Genomic DNA, 15,383 nt, shown 5'->3' on the forward strand with positions numbered 1-15,383 from the left:
GTAGGTTTCATTGTGTCCAGGTAGTTGGGACCAACAGATCTGGCGTATCCCTGGTTATCGTGGATGGTGAATCCTTGTGGGGGCAGACTGATCCAGAGCATAGTCAAGCCTGGAACTCCTAGATGGTATCAACGGGTGCCGATTCTTGGGCTTATGAGTTGGAACTGAAGTCAGTCCTGACACATCCTTACTTATTTGCACCATACCTTCATGTTCAGGAGGTTTGAGAGGACCTAAGCCCTTAGGGACAACACATGAGGACTCATCCAACTTGGGTGGAATCGGGGCGGGATCTTTTAATCTCTGAGCAGTTTGGAAGATATGTCCTTGAGTTTGAGAAAGTGCCCTTTACTCTCATGAGACGCCCTCAGTAACAATTCTTTGGGCTTAGTAGTTCTGGCCTCAACTCCTGAGTTTGTGCATGGAGAGGCACAGCCCACCGACTGAGGCCATTTTACAGGGAGGTCTCCCCAGCCCAGGTCCAATTGAGGTCTACATGAGATGCTTCTTTAATCAGATATATTGTGGAGTAAAATGGAAATTAAAAGGAACAGTCACACAAGTGAAACGCCTGCAAGCTGCATTGACATATTTTAAAACACTATAATAGAGGCTGAAACTAAATGTGTACTCCAAATGTGGAAAAAAAAAAAAAAAAGATTACCAAAGGAAAAAAAAGTGCTACCATGGCGAAATAGAGTAAAAGAGGTGGTAAGAGACAAAAAGGGCACTCTTTAAATATTGGAAGTCAAATCCTAGTGAGGAAAATAGAAAGAAGAATAAAGTCTAGCAAGTCTAGCAAGTCAAGTATAATTAGGCAGGCCAAAAAAGAATTTGAAGAGCAGATAGCAAAAAACACAAAAGCTAATAGCAATTTTTAAAGTACATCAGAAGCAGGAAGCCTGGCAAACAAATCAGTGGGGTGAAGATGCTAAAAGAGCACTCAAGGAAGACAAGACCATTGCAGAGAAGTTAAATGAATTCTTTGCATCGATCTTCACTGCAGAGGATATGGGGGAGATCCCCACACCGGATCAGTTTTTAAGGTGACAAATTTGAGGAACTGTCCCTGATTGAGGTGTCAATAGAGGTGGTTTGGGAACAAATTGGTAAATTAAAACAGTAATAAGTCACCAGGCACAGATGGCATTCACCCAAGTTCTGAAGGAACTCAAATAGGAAATTGCAGAGCTACTAACTGTGGTATGTAACCTATCACTTAAATCAGTTTCTGGACCAGATGACTGGAGGGTAGCTAATGTACACACTGATTTTTTTTTTTTAAAAAGGCTCCAGAGGCAATCCTGGCAATTTACAGGCTGGTAAGCCCAACTTCAGTACCAGGTAAATTGGTTGAAACTATAGTTAAGAACAGAATGACCAGACACATAGAAGAACATAATATATTGGGGAAGAATCAACACAGCATTTGTAAAGGGAAATCATGCCTCAGTGATCTATTAGAATTCTTTGAAGGAGTCAACAAACATGTGGACCAGGGTGATCCAGTGGATATAGTGTACTTAGACTTTCAGAAAGCCTTTCATAAGGTCCCACACCAAAGGTTAAAAGATAGAAAACAAAGGGTAGGAATAAAGGGTCAGTTCTCACAATAGGGAGGGGGTAAATAGTAGAGTTGCCCCAGGATCTGTATTGGGACCTGTGCTGTTCAACATATTCATAAATGATGTAGAAAAAGGGATAAACAGTGAGTTAGAAAAGTTTGCAGATGATACAAAATTACTCAAGATAGTTAAGTCCAAATCTGACTGTGAAGAGTTTCAAAGGGGTCTCTCTAAACTGGCTGACTGGACAAGAAAATGGCAGAAGAAATCCAGTTGTTGATAAGTTCAAAGTAATGCACATTGGAAAATATACAAAATGATGGGGCCTAAATTAGCTGTTTCCACTCAAAGAAGGGATCTTGGAGACATTGCAGATAGTTCTCTGAAAACACCTGCTCAATGTGCAGCAGCAATAAGAAAAAAAAGCTAACAAAATGTTAGGAATTGTTAGAAAAGGGATAGCTAATCAGACAGAAAACATTATAATGCCACTATATAAATGTACAGTATGCCCATACCTTGAGTACTGCGCGCAGTTCTGGTCACCTTGTTTCAGAAAAGATATACTAGAATTGGAAAAGGTACAGAAAAGGGCAACAAAATGATTAGGGGCATGGAACCACTTCTATACAAGGAGAGATTTAAAAAAACAGGACTATTCAGATTAGAAAAAAGAGACGACTGAGTGGGGATATGATAGAAGTCTATAAAATCATGAATGGTGTAGAGAAGTGTTATTTAGCCATTCACATAACGCAAGAACCAGGGGTCACCCAGTGAAATTAAAAACAAACATAAGGAAGTACTCCTTCACACATCGCAGAGTCAACCTGTGGAACTCATTGTCAGAGGATGATGTGAAGGCAAAAATTAAAACTGGGTTCAAAAACAAACAAAAGAATTAGATACGTTTAGAGAGGATAACTCCATCGATGGCTATTAGCCAAGATGGTCAAGGACGCAACCCCATGCTCTGGGTGTCCCTAAACCTCTGACTGCTAGAAGCTGGAACTGGATGACGGGATGAATCACTCAATAAATCACTGTTCTTTCACTCCCTCTGAAGCACAAGTCACTGGAGCGTGGTGTGCATTTTTGTGCACTTATGTGTCGGTAACAAATTACACAGGCAAATGTTATGTTGTGGGCACAATTGAAGCACAGTTATGTTTGCATATGAACTGTTGTGTGTACCAATGATTTATGCATGTAAAAACAGAGGCTGGATTGAGGCCATGGAAAAAATTTCACCCCTGAAGATCAAAAGACGCAGCAGGATGCGGTGTTTCTTAATTGTGCTCCATATGCTGTACACAGCAATATAATCTTGATAGGGCAGTTCCTGTATTGTTTGCTCAAGGTCTGATCTGGATAAGTATCAAAGTGCCCATCCAGAACCAGTTCCACTAAGAACCAGGATCTCAAAACTTAGTCAATGGGCATTTTGACTATGTAAGGACTGATAGATTAAACTTTATCCAATTAAAGTCATATATAGCAGTGACTCAGCGTCAGCCTCACTTGTATGTGATTAACTAGTGATTTCCTTCATTGGCGGTATGCTGTGACCCCGCTTGATGCCATTAAAGTTTGTGACAACATCGGAAAACCCCAACCAGTAAATTGTGAATGACTTAAGTTCTTTGGAGATTCTTGATTTGGCTCTGCAGCACTCACAGCAGCATGGACAGGAATTCATTCTCAGCTGGTTTCCTTAAAAGAAAGCGATCCTGTCTTTCAGTTTAAAAAAAAAAAAAAAAAAAAAAAAAAAAAAGCTGCAACTGTTGAAGCAGCATGCACCTAATAAGCTACTTCTAAATCTGGCTTCATCATTTCAGTCTGTGGACTAGCAGAACAGAAGCTGCAGAATCCTTCTCAAGTAAGTATTTTCCTTTAATGTACAGCATGCATATTTCTTCATTTAAAATGTATAACAGGCAGCCAAACTCTTCAGCACAAGACCCCTCGTGCTGCAATCTGATATGTGAATTGCCTGTTTTAATGTGATTTAGCGTGTTCTGTTGTTTAATTTGGCAGACATTACTGCCTTTAAAAAAGGAAACATTTCATATATTATGGTACTGTACAAGATGGCAAATTACACGGGTGCAGCTGCCCAGAGCTGCAATGCTAGAAAGCTAATGGAATGATTTATACTTGACTGTCATAATAGGTTGTTTGGGGGGAAAAAAGAATTCTTCACCTTTCATTTGCATAATGCATATCATGGAACAAGCCTATTTGCTCTCATTATAAATGGAATGTGCATCAAAAATATGCTACTGGCCATTAAGTATGAAATTAGGAAAGTGATTTTTATCTGCAAAACGGAAAAAAAGTCATTCTGGCATTCTACCCAAATAATAATAAAGCTGATGCATACATATTAAGCAATACTTAGTGATTTGTACTAAAATATTGGAGGAGGATGTTTATAGTGGCTGACTGCTGAATTATACAAGATATTAGTCAATTGTTGCTAAACCCTAACATTAGCTTTCATGTAATCGATGAAATTATTTGTATGCGAGACAGCATAAATCCAATTCCACTTGCCAAAACAAATGGCACGTATGGTAACCTGCCTTCCTCAAGAGTATTTGTACAGCTCACCAGACATGTTCATCAGGACCTGACAAAGTGAGGTGGGGTCAGGAAAGAAAGGGAAAAGGAGCAGTTTTTACAGCAGTTTTTTAATGCTTAAGTCACAACAGTTGTAGTGGGAAGTTAAGAAAGGAGGTCATTGCAGCGGATAACGCAAGGGTCTCTACATACGATTGCTGTAACATACATATACTTCTTCATTTAGTAGCTGCTTTACTAGCTGCTTAGGTTCCGTTAACATATCACGTGATCCACCAATAGTGAATGAGCAATATGTGTAGTGTAGAAATTCACTGCAACTATATAAGCAGACAACATGCTGCGTCTCTGCTACTGATGTCCAATTAAACTTTTAACACAATATTTTCTTCCACCATTCTTCAGCAACACAACATTTTACGTATGGAAAAATAGATTACCTATACAAGTCAACTATTCAAGTAAATCATTTGTCATAGGGAAAATATCCAAAATACTTTCCTCTGATTCCAGCCAGCACCCTAGCCTACTGCAAGACCAATAGGAAAGAGGTAAATTTATTTCTCCGGGTTATTTTCAGATTATTCATAACAATACCTTTTTAAGAGACACACATAACATCAGGCCAATTCATTGATATCAGACATGCTTTTGAGCACCTTTTTTTCAGAATATGCTGAAGAAATGGAACTAGAGCAGCCGTTCCTTTATTTATTGTATAATAGAGATGGAAAACGTTTGGAGGATTATGTACACAGAGAGATAATGAATAAATGTGAAGAGGAGGAACAAAACCACTGGCATAGGACTATGCTGAACAATACCTATTTCCTCTGGAAACAAGAACAAACATCCTGGGATCAGAAAATTTGGGTTTGTAGTGAATTCTTGGGATAAGAGAAATTTTGGCAGAGTTTGAGTTAACCCTATGATAGCCCACAAATGGGCTGAACTCTGACAGCTGTGCCACAGGGGTTCTCTCAACTGGTGATAGTTCAACATAAGTTAGAATCAGGACATGCAATTTCTGTGCGATATGACAGTGAAGAGAAGGTATTACAATTTCAGGTGGCATATAGGCATTGCATTTCTGTTATTCATATTGCCATTTCTTTTCAGTCAGAAGAAACAGCCTTTCTACACCTGGGAGGCTTGTAGGGAAACAACATGTTATCCCCAACCCAAGTTGGTCAAAAATTATCAATCATTCTTCCAAAACATCTTGAGACTTTTAAAAATAAGAAAAACACTGGAATTTTTATTTTCCTCATGATTTCTGTCTTTCTGGTGCAGTGGGGGTCACAGTTCCATGTTTTTCTCTGCAACTAGAGAGCTAGAAACTTTCTTTTAAAAAAGTAGTAAGTAGAGATTCTCACATTGTCAGCATGACTCCAGGAGTTGGAGCTTAAAGGGAAGCATGAATTATCATGAGGTTTTAGATGGAAACATTGAGTTTTGCTTCAGAACACCCAGCCTTCCAACCTCAGATGGGCTTGAGAATTGTGTCACTGTTAATTAGGGCATCAAGATTTTGAAAAAGCCTTTGGTAGAGCCTTGAGAAGGGTTTCAGCCTTTCTAGCTATTTATTGTTTTATGAGAGATGTTAGCTGTGTGGTTTCACTGCAAGGCAGCTGCATAGGATGGTGCCAGAAGACACATTATAGTTGTATTCATTACTAAAATTTATTCACAGAGCCAATTATAATGTATTTTAATCGCCTAGCTATAGGAGATGGGCTCAAGTGTGTTGCAGTTTCCACCCCCAGCTTGGAACTATTATTCCTTTTGTTGGCATACAATTAATTCCGGGGTATTAGCAGTTATTGTACACAGAGCCTCCTGTCCTACCCTCCATTTTCTTCAGGACAGGTAAATTAGAAGTGATATACCAGCTCTCTCTCTCTCTCACACACACACACACGCTCTCTGGAGTCAAGGACTTGTGAAAATTCTGGGTGGGAACAGTGGGTCCAGGAAGCAATGGAAACTTGTGGCATGTTCCCCACTACACCCAAGCACATTTAAAAGCAGCATGCGTCCCCCCCACCCCCCGCGCCTTCTCCATGGCCTTTGCCAGTTAGCCACAGGGGAAAGCACCACATGGTAGCTTGGCTTCTGAAGTAACTGCCAAATGGGGGGGGGCATTTGAGAACAAGGTTGCTCCACCCTAATGCGCATGGAGGCTCCAAGATCAAGGGGTGGGGAGAAGAGTTCCCTATATTTTAAGGCCCAAGCCTTCTGCTTCCTTTGCAGCCCCCAAAAGCCAGCTCCTCTGATGGAAACAAGTAAATTAAACCTGCAAGCTTTGTCTTACAGAATTTTCTGTCCCCATCCTATAGGCTAGATCACAGTGAGGCCCCACAGGTCAATTGTATTTTTTAGAGTTAATAGCTAAAGTTCGACAGTGACTTGATATGGCATGAATGGTTTTGAGTTGTTACACGACATTCATGGGCGACTATGGATAACAGGTTTTAGAACACATGCTTGTATTAATTTGAATGGACAGTCAAAATAAGAGTATTGTAGTGACATCTTATTCTTTTGTGGCTTCTGCATTTGACAGCTATCTCTGTCCTGCAACATTTAATTGTTGGACTTACTGATTTCTGCCGTTGTAAAGAAGTACGGAAATGTTAAAAAATGAGGATATACTGAATGTCTATAATGATACCAGGAAGACTTTCCAAAAGTCACTGGACTAGATTCTGGGTCATGTTAAGTTCATTGTTAAGACAGCTTCACATAATAAAATAGGTTCCTTTCGCAGGTCTGTACATTAAGTGCTGATTCTGCAGGCATCTACACTGGACAAACTGGACAGCTGTAGAGTTACCAGGGAAGAACCTCAGCACAGGAAAAAAGTGGGTGTGGATAGGAAAGAAGGAGTATTCATGTTAATATGAAGTAGAGCTCAAACAACAGACAATGGTTACAAAGCTTTAACACTCCACAGGCATTAGAGAAAATGATTTATGCAAAAATTTATACAAAAAAAATCAAAAAGTGTTGGTTTCAAAATTTTTGAATATGTGTTTCCTTTTAAGTGTTTTTTGTCCCTCTCATCCACACCCAACCTCCTCCTTTTTTCCCTCCCAGCCCTCCAGCCAGCCTCTTCCCTCCTCTTCCCCCCCCCCCCATTTCATTAATGAAAATAAGTGTTGGGCAGTAGGGGGGAAAAAAGAGAAGAAGATGGAGACAAAGGTGTTGGAAAAATAAGAAAAAAAAGTGAACGATATACCAGATTTAAACAGAATGTGTGTGCATGTGTGTGTGTGAAATTTAAACAAAAAAAGGACATCTTTCAATTAAACATTTTTTCATTCAACTTTTTTGACCAACTCTAAAGCCAAGCCCTGCAACATAAAAGTGGCTTTCAATAGGTTTCCAGCGTAATTCAGAGTAGCTCTGCTGCAGCTCTAATATTTGCCAGAAAGCAGCCACCAAACCATTCCAGCCTGGCTTCTGGGAATGAGCATACTGCATGTGTATAAGTGTGGTGTAAAGATATAGATAATAAATGAAATGAGGGAGATGGTTTTGGTTGCACACACAAGAGGGCATTGAATTTGGTCTCCATGGAGTTGTGGTGAGGCACACAAATATTTGCCCGAGTGTGTTCTGGACCCATGTGAATGGAGAGAAGATAGGAGGGGCCAGCAGCGGCTACAGAAAGTAGCACTTGATTGATTGAGAAGTCTGGGCCAAGAAGTGGTGGCTGCAGCAGAAGGTGCATCTGAGAGTAGATAGGCCTGCCCCCCTGCAAAGATAATCTGGCTTCTTTACACCAGTATAATCTGCACTCTGCAGAATCCCTGTAGCACAGGGAAAAATCTTTAGACTACCTTTAAGGAGCCACTGTCCCCATTGCCGGCGCTACCAAAGACAGCATAATGTACAGCGGGCCTGATTCTATGCAGAGCATGAAGGTTGGGTTTTAGGGCAGAGCAGAGATAATATTAATTGTGCAGATTACTAACTCTAAAGCAAACATTTCTAAAATTACTCTGCTCAGCTAGGCAGTACTGCGACTTTTTTAGGCCCCTACTTCATTCCACTGTAACATTTTCATTATTGTGGTTGGGAAGTGGGCTATACCTTTACCAAAGGCATTTAAGTTCAGAAGATACTGAAGCTAGTTTTAGTGTTCAGTACTAAAAATACTCAAAGTACATTCAGGAGGCAGACAAAAGAGTAACTCACCCCTGAAATTTTCTTTCCAAGCAAAATTATAATATAGTTCAAACAACATAACTGGCTATCAGTTTATACAGATACTGACTGGGGTAGTCATATGAAACGGACCATGACTTGCACATCGGTGTCTGCTTGAGACTGAGTGAACAGGCAAGTAAGTCAGGCCCCCTGCTTCTTCAAGACCTGCAATTTGTTCCATCATTACTATAATTAAGGCAGTGTGGAAAAGTCAGACTTAGATTGCTTTCCCCTGCTAGGATTTGTTTGTTTGAGTGGCGTGCTATTCGTGCACCAATGAACAAGTTGAAAAGTTAGGACTGCACGAAGCCTTTTCATAATTGAATTCCAAGTTTGTCGTTTATCTAGGATTATATAAAATTCTGTACAATGTTAGGCTTACAACATGTATGGTATTCTGTGCTTTCAGAGACCATGCCAGGTACATTTAGGCCAGTTTAACCTCTGTCAAATTCAGAATGACTAATAAGAATGGAGAAAAATAGCTAAATGGGTCAATTATTGACCAAATAATTAAGATGCTACGTTCTTATGATGGATGGCTGTTGAGTAGGGTTACCATATTTAAAAAATAAAAAAAAAATAATAAAAAAAGGACACTCCACAGACCCTGGCCCCACCCCAACTCCGCTCCTTGCCCAAAGTCCCCGCCCTAATTCCCCCTCCTCCCTCCCAGCCACGCGAAAAGGCCTGCCCAAGCGCTACCGTTTGCCGGGCAGCTTCCAGACCCTGCGCCCCCGGCCGGCGCTTCCCCAGCGCAGCTGGAGCCTGGGAGGGGAAGTGCCCAGCCGGGGGCACAGGGTCTGGAGGCTGCCCGACAAACCATGAAGCCGGTAGCGCTCGGGCTTCGGGCAGCCCCTATGCCTCCGGACCCTGCACCCGCGGCCGGGCACTTCCCCTCCCGGGTTCCAGCTGCTCTGCTCCTCCCCTGACTCAGACTTCGGCTCTGTTTAAGAGCCAAGCTGCCCAAGCCGGCGCTACTGGCTTCAGGCAGCCCCCTTGCCTCCGGACCCTGCGCCGCCGGAGCAGAGCAGCTGGAGCCCGGGAAGGGAAGTGCCCGGCCGGCGGCTCGGGGTCCGGAGGCACGGGGGCTGCCCGAAGCCGGTAGCGCTGCCTCGGGCAGCTTGGCTCTTAAACAGAGCCGAAGTCTGAGTCGGGGAGGAGCAGAGCAGCCGTGGGAGAGGAAGTGCCCAGCCGGTATTTTTCCGGACATGTCCGGCTTTTTGGCAATTCCCCCCGAACGGGGGTTTGATTGCCGAAAAGCCAGACATGTCCAGGAAAAAATGGACGTATGGTAACCCTACTGTTGAGAGCCCCTATTCCCAGTCCATTTTCATCTGCTAGGATGTAAGCAGGCTTGACAGAATTTGTTTTTCTTTTTTTTTTTTCTAATTTTGACAATTTATATCGATTTTTATTTAAGAATTTTTTTATTTTTAACTGTTCTGATTTTTACAGTTGCTGGAAATTAAGGATGAGGGGGTAGGATTGGAGTTTGGGCAGCATGGACAGTGGAGCTGCAGAGGGCTCCCAGCGGGGCCCTAAGACACGAGGGCACAAGGAGCAAGGGAGGCTGTGGTCCTGGCCCCATGGAGCAGAGATCCCCTACCAGGACTGCAAGGAGGAGGAGGAGCCCGACTACAGGGTGCTGCTGAACAGTTCTTGCCCAGGCACGGTTCCCACATCCCTGGCTGGTGAGTGAGGGAGCAGGGCTGTGACAGCACAGCTGCAGAGGGCTCCCTGCATGGCTGTAGAGCTGATGACACCTGAACCTTGCAGATGCAAGGTGCAGGGAAGACTGCAGTCCTGGTGGGGCAGTGCAGAGACCCCAGCCAGGACTAAGACACGCACTGCTGCAGAGCCAGTAACACCCAATTCCCACGTGGGCAAGATAGGGGTGGGGAAAGAGCCGCACTCCTGCCAGCTGTTACCAATGGATGCTTTTTCATTGATTTCAACATTGCATCTGAAACTGACGTTTAGCAACGTGTGTTCATTTAAATCTAATCCTGCCAAGCCTCGATGCAAGTATGGAAGAAGTATATTACAACCCATGGTTGAGTGTCTTCTGTATATGGAGTCATTTAATTTGCATATCAGCAGTTTTCAGAATCCAGGATGGTGTCATTCACTATCGATGACAATTTGCTATTTTTCATTTTAGCAAATGTTAACTATCAACAATTGATGTCCCTAAAGGAAATCCCATTTTAACATGTTAACTAGTTCTATTTGGTAGCCCAGCTTTGGAAGAGAGCAACAAGTCTACCATTATATTGGTTCTGAGTGCTACAGGACCCTGTAAAATAATGAGAAAGTGACCAAGGTGTGTTGGAGTTTTCACTAGGGATGAAAGACGTTCAGTGAGAGGATAGTGAATTATGATGCCTTATGGTAGATGACCACAGGTGAAGTTCATTGCATATCCTGTCCATTATGAACACCTGCTCTATAAAAGATGGTGACGTTAGATATTAGTGGTGTGGCATTTATGCCATGTAATACCTTGCCTGCCTAGAAACAAGAGTTGTGTCTCATTAACAAGCAAATGAGAATAGCTTCCAAAAAGATGTTAAAAGGAAACCAGGCTGATGAGTTTTTATGCCAATACTGCATAGTTTAAGAAATTAGAAAAGAAAGCTTTGTATTAAATGCACATCAGTATTTTGGAAGCAATTAGAGCAAGAAACCATCCCCAAACCTAGGGCAATAGGAGAGAAACATCTGCATTTGGTGATGGGAAGAACTGCATAGTTCTACTGACAGTTGCCTCGAAGAATGGTGCATTTAGGATCTGTTCCAGAGCCCAGAAGTCTATTTATGGAATTTCAGGGGATCCAGCCTTCAAGCAGTCGTAGTGGAGAGTAGTGTGCAGTAGAGTAAATATTACGAGAACTTGTTCAATGTTCATTACAGTTCATTACATTGAATGTAGCAGGGTGAAAGTAGACCAGGAAAAGCATGGGTGAGCGGGAGATAAGGACAAGGACGCAGAAGGATGGGAATAGAAAGATGTACAGGTGATAAGAGCAGAGATGGGAAGAACAGGGCCGCCCATGGGGAGGGGGGCAAGTGGGGCAATTTGCCCCAGGCGCCCAAGAGAGTTTTTCGGGGCCCCTGGAACAGGGTCCTTCACTCGCTCTGGGGGCCCTGGAAAACTCTCGTGGGCCCGGGATCCCGGAGCTTCTTCTGCTTCGGGTCTTCGGCGGCAATTTGGCAGCAGGGGCTCCCTGCCACCAAAGACCCCAGGCCCCCTGAATCCTCTGAGCGGCCCTGGAGGAGAAAAGGAAAACTGAGACAATTGAAGGAGGGTAAAGGGTAGTTGGTGGCACTGGAGAAAGAGCAGAGAGTTTGGTGAGAGGCAAGAAGTATTGTGCTGATGCCACAGATGAAATAAAAAAGGAGAAAAGTGATGCTGATGGCACTGGACATACTAAAATTCTGAAGGGTACAGACTCAGGTTGCAGTAACTGGAAGGAACCCTAATAGTTTTATGTAAGTCCATGTCCTTTTGCCCTGAACCCTATTAGCAGCAATGAGTACTCTACAGAGATGAAATCACCAACATATGGTATAGTGCCCTGAGTTACTTTATTCGGGAAAAAAATCAGTTATAGCTTATAAAACTTAGTCACATGAATCAATGCAGTATTTATTAGCACCTTGTTACCAGAGAAACTTTTAGATTTGTTTAAATAAAAGATGTGTTGTTTGATAGAGAATATTTTTAAATCAGGCACTGAAAATGTATAGTTTCAACCATGCAAAACCTTTGTGGTGCTAAAGAAGATAAAATAATAATCTAACAAGAGTTAATAGAAACAACATTTAACAGCCGAGACCCAAAAATGAAAACACATTTTCCCCGAGCGCTACTCTAAGAAACTTCCAGTTGTCATAACAACCTGCTGCAGTTCTTTTAGTATTGCTACAAAGATCTTCCATTTGCTTTTGATACCATTAGCAGGAAAATAAAGCCTCCCAAAGGTTAAAAAACATTAGTGTTATTTTTTTTTAAAGCCAAACAAACGTAGAAACAGTTCTCAAAGAAAAATGAGATTTCCATTTTCAGCTCTTTGAACTGTGGTCTGTAGAGATATTACTCTGAATCGATTAATCTTTGGAGATAGCTACTCCGTCCTGCTCCACCTTCATCCAAACCTGCAGGTGTGCAAAGTGTCTGAGTAAAACAGCATTCACCACATAAATAACCGTAAATTAACCTTTGCCCAAAAAAAAAAAAAAATCTTAATATGCCCTGCTAAGCCCTTCTGCTCATAACAGGTTCACTAGATGTGCTCCAGAAGTCATTATTCTGGGGCATCTGAGATATCAGTCTAGTCCAATGGAATATCTAATTTTGAGAGGCTCATTTAAAATGTGAACTCCGATACTACAGTGAATGGGGCATTAGAAACAGGTATGAAAGAAAGATAGCTAAGCATTGCCTTTTTTATCCCTTTTTGTTATTATAAAAGGGAAAAGGGGAAAGTTTAAACAATTCCATAGGTAAGATACAAATTGGACACACCTGAGCCTGGTTCAGTATTTCAGTTATAGTAATGCAAATAGTGCATAGAGGCCACGATTGAGATTGGATCCCTGTGCACAGGGCTCTGTACAAACACGTAATAAGTGTCTGCCCCAGATACACTACAATTTAAGTAGTCAAGACAAACAATGGGTGGCAGGAGAAAGGGGTGAAGTGACATGCCCAAGGTCACACAGCAGATCAGTGGCCGAGCTGGGAGTAGAAAACATATGTTTTTATTCCTAACCCATTCCTGTTCCACTTAGCCCACATGGCTTCCAACTGACTCAGTGATTCAACTGATGTCAACAGGGCTGCACTAGCTTACAGCAACTGAGAATTTGGCTCCAGCATTTGAAAGTGTTTTAAGAGTGATACCTTCAGTTCTCCCTTAAAATAATGTCTGAACTTATTAAAAAGAACAGGAGTACTTGTGGCACCTTAGAGACTAACAAATTTATTAGAGCATAAGCTTTCGTGGACTACAGCCACAGATTGTATGCATCCGAAGAAGTGGGCTGTAGTCCACGAAAGCTTATGCTCTAATAAATTTGTTAGTCTCTAAGGTGCCACAAGTACTCCTGTTCTTTTTGCGGATACAGACTAACACGGCTGCTACTCTGAAACCTGAACTTATTAAGATCTCTATACGAGCTTTTCTAAAGCTATTAGAATCCAGGCAATCATCCATCTAGCAAAGGAACATTAGAACAAGAAATAGTACAACATTTAAACTGTTAATATAGCTCTCTAATGTTATTTCTTTTGAAAATATTGCCTGGATTGCTACAATAACACATTACTATTCACAGATGTATCCACTTGCACAGGAGAAAGAAATCCTCTTGATGAGCAAAGTCTTCAAAGGTATTCAAATGCTTATGAAGATTTAACTCTATATGGCATTAAGAGCAGAACACTTTATAGAGAAGATCACGTACCATATGGAAATTAAGTAACTGAAGTTATTCCATTATGATAGTGTGAAACAGTATAACGGTTCAATCCTGCAGACACTTATTAAATTAGCACGTGCATTTTGGGCTTCTCTATGTGGAGTGTCACTGGTTGCAATTGTTTTTGTGATGCAGATACTTGCTCAGGAGGGACTTGACTGAGAAACTGATTTCACATGGAAAGTCATTGTATGGTATCACCTTTGGGTAAAAGCTGACTTAGCCAGAATTTTAGGCGGGTGGATGTGAAAAGATCTGGGTTATGAATTCTCAAACCATTCCAGTGCCACTCAAGTAAAAGTTGTCTGTCATTTCAAAGGAACTCTGTCATAGGTGCCAACTCCGTGGATGCTCCGGGGCTGGAGCACCCACAGGGAAAAAATGGTACCCACCAGCAGCCCCCCTATCATCTCCTGCCCATTCCCCCGGCACCTCCCGCTGGCCGGCAGCCCCACAGATCAGCGCCTCCTGCCCCTCGCGAACAGCTGTTTCGCAGTGTGCAGGGAGGGAGGAGCGGGGACGCGGTGCGCTCAGGGGAGAGGGTGGAACTGGGTGGGAAGAGGTGGGGCGGGGGTGGGGCTTAGGGCCGAGCACCCCCCAGCAGTTTGAAAAGTCGGCACCTGTGAATTCTGTCCTGGTATGAAATGCTGAAGACCCATTCTACCCAATGCAGATCAGGTCAAATTGTCAGAAGCAAAGTAGCAAAAACATTTTATTCTTTGTATTTGTCCTTTTTCCCTGTCTAGGGTGGTCCATCAATCAAGCATTAATATGTTATTTGTAACTGTTAAATACTACTAACAGCATATTTGAATCTGTTGGATTTTAATCAACAGCTTGTAGCTAGTAGTCTACAGAATAGTTAAAACTGAGCATTTGTTCTGTGCAGGTGGCCACCAGGTCACATGATTTGGGCCCCATTTCCTGATTGGGCAAAGTAACTTTTATAAAAGAAGCAGTGCCCGAAGAAGTCATTGGGATGTTCAATTTCTCAGGGACAAGATCGGGAGCAGTTTAGGGAAATAAGTCAGGCGCTAAGCAGGACTACAAACCTTTAGGAACCCCCAGAGCTGGTGCTACCATTTAGGCAAACTAGGCAGTTGCCTAGGGCGCCAAGATTTGGGGGCACCAAAAAGCGGTGCCCCAAATTTTTTTTTTTTTAAATAAACACACAGCATTCCTATGCCCCCTCCCCGAGGGCGCGGTCGCCGCTCCACTTCTCCCGCCTCCCAGGCTTACAGCACCAATCAGCTGTTTGGTGCCACAAGCCTGGGAGAGGAGGAGAATTAGACCGAGGGCGGCGTGCTCGGGGAGGAGGCGGAGCAGAGGTGAGCTGGGGTGGTGAGCTGCCGCACAGCTCCCCGGGGTGGGAGTTGCCACGGGGGGTGGGTGCCTCAAGGCTGGGGGGGGAATGCAAGGTGGAAGTTTCACCTAGGGCGCAAAACTTCCTTGCACCGGCCCTGGGAACCCCAACATCTTTTCCTGTTCTATTTTGCACACACAAAGAACATTATATCTGACTTCATACATGGA

At 42.7% G+C, this 15,383-nt stretch overlaps 1 protein-coding gene across 2 annotated transcripts in view; it reads left to right on the top strand.

Annotated features, from left to right (window-relative positions):
* Nucleotides 1-3,336: 3,336 nt before the first annotated feature.
* BEGAIN (brain enriched guanylate kinase associated) overlaps nucleotides 3,337-15,383 on the top strand; it is a 244,766-nt gene continuing 232,719 nt past the window's right edge. For both annotated transcript variants that reach the window (XM_034769824.1, XM_034769827.1), the window contains exon 1: nucleotides 3,337-3,444. The gene's annotated coding sequence lies outside the window, so the exon portion shown is untranslated. The remainder of the gene's footprint in view (nucleotides 3,445-15,383) is intronic.

Source organism: Trachemys scripta, chromosome 4 (assembly GCF_013100865.1).
Source record: "Trachemys scripta elegans isolate TJP31775 chromosome 4, CAS_Tse_1.0, whole genome shotgun sequence".
In the NCBI taxonomy this organism is placed as follows: domain Eukaryota; kingdom Metazoa; phylum Chordata; order Testudines; family Emydidae; genus Trachemys; species Trachemys scripta.